Below are 10,011 nucleotides of genomic sequence, written 5' to 3' on the forward strand. Positions count from 1 at the left end.
TTCTGCCCCCACCCCACCCCTGGGCCTTCAAAATGCTTTTATGGATGTCTGTCTTCGAAAAAAATCACGCTCAAAGCAATTTCCATTTTGATGTGGAAGAGTGATAAAAGTCATCTTCTCTTGCTCCATCTCCAAGTCACTATACATTCAGCTAGGAATGTCAGCTTTAGCTGTCCAATCTGGTGCTTCCAGCTGTGTGGAATTTTTATCATTAATGGCCATATTTACTGGGGTTTATGAAGTTCAAGTCTAACATGTCTGAAAGGCATCACATTCAGGAAACCCAGTCTACCAATGATTTCCAATTTTGGTTCCTTTTGGTCTTCAAAATTTTCTGTTCCTTTTACAGGAATATTTCTTAATTAGTTTCAGGATATGAAATGAATGGGCTTTTTTTGCCTAAAGCATTTTAAAAAATATTTTCTTTTGAGAAGTATTAATATTGGCCTTTAGACTTAGGGTTAAGTTATCACTTTGAGTGTAGTATTGACAACACAAAAATTATGTCTTGATTTGTAAAGGCATTGCTAATCTCACTTTTATTATTTATTAATTTATTTTGCTAATGACACCCTGGATGAATGTTAGTTCTCATCTTATATCAGAATTATACCTCATGCACTCAGTAAAAATCAAAGTAGAAACAATCTGGCTGTTGTTAAAACAAAGGATGGATGGAAACAAGACAGCCCATTTGAAAGATGGGGCCAGATTGCCCATTAGGTAGGGTAGGGCAAAAACTAAATGGAAGGAGGTTTGAGCCTTAGCTTTAAAAATAGGGCTGCTTTCTGATTCACTACAGTTGCTGAAATTCTTTTGGTATGGTTGCTTAACTTCCCTCAATAAATATTACTTGCTCTCAGTTTTAGATTCTCCTGTGAATGTACCTAAGTGGTTCCAGTCCTGCTTGAGTAGGTGAAGCCTGACTTATGCTTCTCTAGAATATATAACTGATAGTTACCAAGACAGCTAAGTAGAGTATTACCTCTATGCAATAAGATGGTGGAGTTATCAAAATGTTCTTGTTACAAAGCACTACAATATACCTGATGAAGTATATGGCAGTATTTACATTCACTCCAGTTTGGTTCTCATAATCAGATGTGATCATGGCTAATGAGAAATTAGATTTAGACCTAGGCTGTTCACACAGTGCTGTAATACTTTTTGATTTCAGTTTACTGTATTACATGAATTCAGCCATTGTGGTTTATAAACCATGTATTATAGTATAACATATCATGCTACCCTAATCAATTATGGTTTATTCAATAAACCACAGTTAAACAAACTGGCATAGTGTGCTATGTGAACTAAATCCAAGAGAAGATGTATTGAAATGAGAAATACATTAATCATTATCTACTTGACATTGATTAGAATGGTCCATGTAATCTACAATGGTCCATGGTCTATTGACATGGTCTATTATCTTATATTCTGTAAATATTTGATTACAATGGTCCATGGTCTATTGTCTTATATTTTGCCTGCTTATGTGTTGAAAGTAATCAGTTAAGTAGGATCTCAGGTACGACAAATACTCAATTACCTCCTTTAGCTAACTAAATTATAATACAGTAGTATTCTGTCATCAAAAAAAAATCTCACAAAACTGGTGATTTTCATGACAGAGAAAATACCATTGATCAGTGATTATTTACAAGCCTATTTTCACCAGAGACAAAAAATGTGTTTAATTGTCCTATTTCAGTCCCAAAAATATCCAGTGGATCAATCCTAAATAGAGTAATTCTAGATGTTCTTCAATTTTATTTTATTTTCCTCTTTTCAAAGTGAATTACCAAGCTTCACCTGTAAAACCAATTTTAAATGCACCCTCACCAACTTGCCCAATTCAGAATTATTTTCTAAAATTAATACCAACCAATAAACACAAACATACAGGAGTTTGCTCAATGGCTTTCAGTTCTTCCCAGTCTTAGAACTGAGGTAGCTATCATATATACCCGAGAATAAGACTTAAGCTCAAGTAATTATGTAGGATCTTCCATAAAGTAATGCTCACCCCTGTATACATTTTAAAATAGCAGATTGTTCTCACTCTGACCAAGATCCATTTCTCCATCTGCTTCTGGGAAGCACATATCTCAGCAATTAAAGAGAATTACAGATGTACGAATAAATGCTGAACTGTTGAAACTGTTCAAAAGAAATAAAAACAGACCTTTGAATATGGTGCAAAACAGAATTCTATTTTCTACACCTAAGCCTACAAATACTTATGATGTAAGTGAGGGTAAATTCCTTTAAATTTAGTGAGGCTTACTGTCAAATTCAGATCTGAAGGATTGGGCTCTAAAAATTCTCAACTCTAAATTTACCTTTTACTTGGGGATAAATGTATTATATCATGTTGTTGATCCTGGAAAAGGGGATAATTGATGTACTATATTGGCAATTTGTCGTATAGGTTATAATTTTTTTTTTTAAGTAACTTTAAGCTATTAAATAGTACGAAATACTTGGTCACTTGCTTCTATAACTCTCTGATCCAACCTCAGCAGCAACCAACTGTCTAACCAGCCGAAACAACAGGGCATATAAAGAAAGCTAGGGAGAGAAGTAATTGGAAGAATGGGGTGGGGGAGGTAAGATATCTGCTTGGTGGAAATTAGAAAAGTTGCAGAACAAATGAAAGTAAAACCTCTGTTGAGATGCTTTTAAAAATGACTTCCACCACCCTTCCCTAGCATCTCTACACATTGTCTGGCTCTTGAATTCACCTGAAGAATTGCTGCCATCTTATGGAAGAGCATTTGAAAAACACTCTTCCCTCAGATACTGTAAATCCTATCTGCACTTTTACCTCTCTTTGCTGGCATTTCTAATACCGCAGATAAAGTAGTTAACAAGCATTTCATTGTGACATAAGCACTTTGTCTCTAACTTTCTGGAAGACTGAGTTCTGTTCATAAGAACTGAGTTGGGGATTTAAAAAAAATATTTTTGATGAATTAATGTATTTCAAAACTAAATGAACAGCTATAGTTTCATTTTTTAATAGCCTACTGCAGAGATTTTAGCAGTGACACAGATTCTCTTCAGCTGTGATTGGGTATTTACATTTTTTTCATCTGGATTCATAATAATTGTCTACATATTTTGAGCCCCAAAATCTTTCCTGAACTGGAGATCCAGCTCCTTGGACTAAGAGGTCATATTTGATATTGTATTTTCACAAGGCATCTAGATGAGTTTTACAGCACATCTAAATGTGCCAGAATTTCATGACCGTGGTCTTTCTTTTTTCAAATAAAGAATTCCAGTGAATACCAGATTTTATATTAAAAAGGTAAAATAAGGAAACAACTTTTAGTTTCGAACACTTCCTAACAGAGCAGTTCAACCAGAACTAGCCTTAGAAGCTGCATGCATAGAGATTTCCATGTAGTTTCTTTCCCAGACAGATACAAGATGTTAGACAGCCTGATTTTAGGTATCTCCTTCTTGCCAGTATTGTCATCTTCTCAATCTGATGGACATCACTTTGCCAGAATTACTTCTTTGGGATCTTCTAAGTTTATGATCACATTATCAGTAACAGTATCCAGCCATCTGATCCTCTATCAGCTTTTCTGGTTCAGCTTCTGGTTCTTCATTCAGCCTGATGATCCAGCTTTCACAGCCATACGTTATGACTAGAAAAACAGCTTTGACAGTTCACATCCTTATTGTCAGTGTGATGTCTTTGCCCCTGAGTATTTTGTCTAGATCTGCCTAGTCTTTCTTCAAGTAGTAGCTGCCTCTCTATTCCATGGTTAGTTCATGGTTAGTCACCATGCCTGTGAACTTTAGAAGATCCTATTTCAAATGTTCTCCCCATTTGATTGGATTGGCATGGCCTGTTGACATAATCCACATTAAATAAATATTTTCGACACTAAATGACCCCACTGTTTATTTATTCCTTGCATTTTAAGAAATAAGCCTTTTTAAAAAATCCAAACCTGGCTTCAGAGAAATGTAGAGCATGTAATACTTTACATAATTGCAACTTCAAAAGCAGAAATGAATTGAATGCTATAAAAGGATCACAGTCAAAAAATCACACCCCTGATTTATGGGACTATTTAACCCAGTTAGCTCCAATCCGTATCTGCACATTAACAGTGCAGCAGAAAGGACTGTAGACAGCTACAGCTCCTATAATTGCAGAGTGAATTGACGAGAATCCTAATCCTTTCTAAGTATCCCCTTGTAAACCTAGCTTTTTGTGTGAAAACCTTTTCTCCATGCTTCAAATGCACAGACAGCAACAATTAGGGCAAGGAACAAGTTAGTATGTGTATTCCTTTAATGAGGGGCACCCTCCAATAGTCAATGTTTTAGAGAAGGGTTGAGGGGAAATTCTGAATGACACCATCAACACTCCTGAGCACAAGCCATGAGAACAAGGAGCCATGGTTTAGCAGCCTCTAAACGGGCAGATGTTTCAGAAGCTTATGCACAACTGCTAATGTGAGCAGTCTTCTCCCATGCTGAGGGTGGAGTCGAAAAGAAATTTTTCCTCTTGGTGAGAAATGCTCTTGGTGAGCTGTTTCTGCTGGTAAAAGAAGCTACTATGATCTTCCATAAATGTTAAGATTACATGAGTAGATCATGATCAAAGGATGGTACACAATGTACTCAGTGCCATTTTCAGGAGTTTTGCACAGTTCTGTCGGAAGAGAATATCATTTATTTCATTTCACACCAGCTATTTGGCTCTCTCTTTTAAATTTACAAAATGTAGAAATAAAGAAGCAACAAACCAAACAACAAATGTTAGAACACCATTTTGCATGAAATATTCACTTCGTCACACTCTGGGCAACTTCAGCTAGTGAATCAGAGGCCTCCACTCTTTATAGCCATGTTGGGATACTTGGAATTTCAACAGCATGTCATAGGGTCATTCACAAAATGGCTGCTATGATGGGCTGGCATGCAGGACTTCTAAATTAAGGATTGGGCCATCCTGTTTGTTTTTTTGAGATGAGGTGGGATTCTGAAGCATGCCAGCTTCACATCTTATTATTTATCAAACAATCACATAATAGATTTCCATCAGTTAATAAAACATAAAAACAGACTAATCCATGACAATAAATATCACCAAATCATAATATATGACAATAGCCTAATCCACTAAGCCAGGAGTGCCTTTCCATGATCCCTGTAAAGGCCTTCAGAACTATTCAGTGTTGACCAGCTTTGGAGGAAAAAATACCAAGATATATACTAGTCTGGTTTCGGGAAAAACGAGGGGCCATCACCAAAACACTGCTTCTGACGTTTGTTTCTCTTCTCTCCTCAAAATGAAGGCCCAAATTTTCCCATGAGAAGTATGTCCATTCCAGTAGGAAGAGGTGATCCTAAAGGTACAATAAGGCCATCTAGGTATTGCAGGTTAAAACCAGCACTTTGAATTGTACCCAGAAACCTATTAGATGTTGTGTGCTTGCAGCAGCTTTCACCTACCATTACAGGCCACTGCATTCTGTACCAGCTGCAGTTTCTGAGTAGTCTTCAGACATTTCAGTAAGTACTTTGAAAAGAAGGTAATAGTTCAACGTGAAGGAGGTAAGGACTTACATCCACATAAAAGGGAGTTGGAGGGAATGATCTGCTTCAGTGTAAAGACTCAAAATACAGTTGCCTTCATTTTTCTCCATGTAAGATAGAAGCAAGGAACCTGTTGCTTCAGTGATATTTTTGAAAAATGTAAGCACTTCGGTTTGTACAACCATTTGCATATTTTTCAGTGAGCATCCTCTCAGACCAAATCTTGTGTTACGCTAACTCGTTCACCGAATAGCAAAATGCTATGTTGGATTGCAGTTTGTGTACATTGCTCACAGATGTCTACATAGCAAAAGGATACAGCTTTGCTTATCATGTAGCTGTGCATACTATATTGCCTGTCCCTTCTCTGATTTGCTATATACTGTTTGTACAACCTATTTCAGTTTTACCTATCTTCACAGCTAAGAGACAATTATGGACAAGTATTTACTGCTCATGGCAATAAGTCAAAAATGTTCATCTTGCAGCTGTACGTCAATTGGCAAGGGAATAGATGCAGTATTCCCAGGAACTGTGGATTTCAGTTCAAAAAGTGGGTTCAGTTGAACTTTGATAAGGAAAGAACTCTGCAAAGCCAAATATTTAGAAGCTTTCTATGAGAAAGCAATTTTAATATTTCAAGATGTTAATTCATTTCCAGAAAAACCACCTTATACCACATGTCAATCGTAGTCTTAAATCATGCAATTATTTCAGATAGAAAACAAAATACTAGATTGAATCCAGTTTCTGGGAAAGACTTGAACAAGTACAGTAGCTCAGTTTCAACAAAGATATACCGAAGAGCCATAGAGGACTGAAAACCTTTGTGAAGCGACTTTTGTAACATAACTATCCATTTGATTGCACCGTTTTTCCTTACCGTCTAACGTAATTTGAATAGTTAGCTCCCCATACTTTTCAAAAAGGTGTTGATGTAAGCAACAAGTCTGCTTAAAAGGCCAGCCTTTCTTCCTATAAGCAAAGGGTACGCTTTTGAAGTGATCAAAAGGGTATCAATTTTAACCCTCTTTCAAAGATGCCCCTTACTTGCCCCATTAAGTCTTAATAAACTGAAATGAGTACAACTTTGTGGAGGGGTGGATGAATTCTGTTGGCTCAAGGGCTTCATCAGTCTCTCCACGGCACATTGAGAGTAAAATGGGCAAGGCCTAGAGTCATTTTGGGATGTAGCCTCTAGAGCTTAATGGATAAAATTAGTGCCTTAAGTAACTGTAAAGCTTCATCCATCAATTTTATTGCCCCAGCTCCCATTCCCCTGAATATATACCTTCTGGAAGAAATTCTGGTGTGGGGTTTCCGCATGGATTTAAGATTTTATCAAAATTGGATTCTCTCACATTCTCTCAGTGTGTATCCTGTTCACACTGAGGATAGGTAAAATGATAATTAACTGTGGTCTGCCCTTTTTATCTCAAAAACTGTGTTTATACCATGGTCAAGCAGACACAGGACATTTGTTGGAAAGAACAGTACATTTTCAACTTTGTATTGTCAGGTGAGATAAACCGATTTATTCTTAATTTCTACAGAGGTACTTCAGTGAGCGTCAGCAAAGGATCGTTACCTTGTTGTGGTGCTGGAGCTTGAGCACCTCAATGATGCCATGAGCTAAACCATGAAGGGCCACCCAAGACGGGCCACCCTCTCTCATGACAGAGAGGTCAGACTAAATGCGATCCCTGGGGAAGGTAATGGCAACCCACCCCAGTATTCTTGCCGTGAAAACTAAATGGATCAGTACAGCCAGAGATATGTCGGTATACCATCGGAAGATGAGACTCCCAGGTCGGAAGATGGTAAAAATGCAACTGGGGAGGAACAGAGGATGAGTTCAACTAGCCCCAGACATGATGACGCAGCTAGCTCAAAGCCGAAAGGACGGCTAGCGGCCGACGGTGCTGGTGGTGAACGGCGAATCCGATGTTCTAAGGATCAACACACCATTGGAACCTGGAATGTAAGATCTATGAGCCAGGGCAAATTGGATGTGGTTATTGGTGAGATGTCAAGATTAAAGATAGACATTTTGGGCGTCAGTGAAATGAAATGGACTAGAATGGGCCACTTCACATCAAATGACCACCAGATCTACTACTGTGGACAAGAGAACCACAGAAGAAATTATGAAGCAGCCTTCATAATTAATAGTCAAGTGGCTAAAGCAGTGCTTGGATACAATCCAAAAAACGAATGATCTCAATTCGAATTCAGGGCAAGCCATCTAACATCACAGTGATCCAAATATACGCCCCAACCACAGATGCTGAAGAAGCTGAAGTAGAGCAGTTCTATCAGGATCTGCAGCACCTACTGGACAACACACCTAAAAGAGATGTTATTTTCATCACGGGAGACTGGAATGCTAAGGTGGGCAGTCAAATGACACCTGGAATTACAGGTAAGCATGGCCCGGGAGAACAAAACAAAGCAGGACATAGGCTGATAGAATTTTGCCAAGACAACTCACTCTGCATAACAAACAGTCTCTTCCAACAACCTAAGGGACAGCTTTATACATAGACTTCACCAGATGGACAACACCGAAATCAGATTGACTACATCCTTTGCAGCCAAAGGTGGTGGACATCTGTATAGTCGGTAAAAACAAGACCTGGAGCTGACTGTAGTTCAGATCACGAACTTATTGCACAATTTAGGATCAGATTAAAGAGATTAGGGAAGACCCACAGATCAGCTATATATGAGCTCACTAATATTCCTAAGGAAAATGCAGTGGAGGTGAAGAATAGATCTAAGGGACTGGACTTAGTAGGTAGGGTCCCGGAGGAACTCTGGACAGATGTTCGCAGCATTGTTCAGGAGGCGGCAACAAAATACATCCCAAAGAAAGAGAAAACCAAGAAGGCAAAATGGCTGTCTGCTGAGACACTAGAAGTAGCCCAAGAAAGAAGGAAAGCAAAAGGCAACAGTAATAGGGGGAGATATGCCCAATTAAATGCAAAATTCCAGAGGTTAGCCAGAAGAGACAAGAAATTATTTTTAAACAAGCAATGTGCGGAAGTGGAAGACAACAATAGAATAGGAAGGACAAGAGACCTCTTCCAGAAAATTAGAACCATCGGAGGTAAATTCCAGGCCAAAATGGGTATGATCAAAAACAAAGATGGCAAGGACCTAACAGAAGAAGAAGAGATCAAGAAAAGGTGGCAAGAATATACAGAAGACCTGTATAGGAAGGATAACAATATCGGAGATAGCTTTGATGGTGTGGTCAGTGAGCTAGAGCCAGACATCCTGAAGAGTGAGGTTGAATGAGCCTTAAGAAGCATTGCTAATAACAAGGCAGCAGGAGATGACAGCATCCCAGCTGAATTGGTCAAAATCTTGTGAGATGACGCTGTCAAGGTAATGCATGCTATATGCTAGCAAATTTGGAAAACACACGAATGGCCATCAGATTGGAAAAAATCAACTTATATCCCCATACCAAAAAAGGGGAACACTAAAGAATGTTCAAACTATCGAACAGTGGCACACATTTCACATGCCAGTAAGGTAATGCTCAAGATCCTGCAAGGTAGACTTCAGCAGTTCATGGAGCGAGAATTGCCAGATGTACAAGCTGGGTTTAGAAAAGGCAGAGGAACTAGGGACCAAATTGCCAATATCTGATGGATAATGGAAAAAGCCAGGGAGTTTCAAAAAAACATCTATTTCTGTTTTATTGACTATTCTAAAGCCTTTGACTGTGTGGACCATAACAAACTGTGGCAAGTTCTTAGCGGTATGGGGATACCAAGTCATCTTGTCTGCCTCCTGAAGAATCTGTATAACGACCAAGTAGCAACAGTAAGAACAGACCACGGAACAACGGACTGGTTTAAGATTGGGAAAGTACGGCAGGGCTGTATACACTCACCCTACCTATTCAACTTGTATGCAGAACACATCATGCGACAAGCTGGGCTTGAGGAATCCAAGGCTGGAGTTAAAATCACTGGAAGAAACATTAACAATCTCAGATATGCAGATGATACCACTTTGATGGCTGAAAGCGAAGAGGAACTGAGGAGCCTTATGATGAAGGTGAAAGAAGAAAGTGCAAAAGCTGGTTTGCAGCTAAACCTCAAAAAAACCAAGATTATGGCAACCAGCTTGATTGATAACTGGCAAATAGAGGGAGAAAATGTAGAAGCAGTGAAAGACTTTGTATTCCTAGGTGCAAAGATTACTGCAGATGCTGACTGCAGTCAGGAAATCAGAAGACGCTTAATTCTTGGGAGAAGAGCAATGACAAATCTCAATAAAATAGTTAGGGCCGACCAAGGGCAAGGTGGATGGATGATATTCTAGAGGTGATGGACTCCTCCCTGGGGGAGCTGGGGGTGTTGACAACCGACAAGAAGCTCTGGCGTGGGCTGGTCCATGAAGTCACGAAGAGTCGGAAGCGACTGAACA

The sequence above is a fragment of the Candoia aspera genome, chromosome 4 (genome assembly GCF_035149785.1).
Source record: "Candoia aspera isolate rCanAsp1 chromosome 4, rCanAsp1.hap2, whole genome shotgun sequence".
Lineage (NCBI taxonomy): Eukaryota > Metazoa > Chordata > Lepidosauria > Squamata > Boidae > Candoia > Candoia aspera.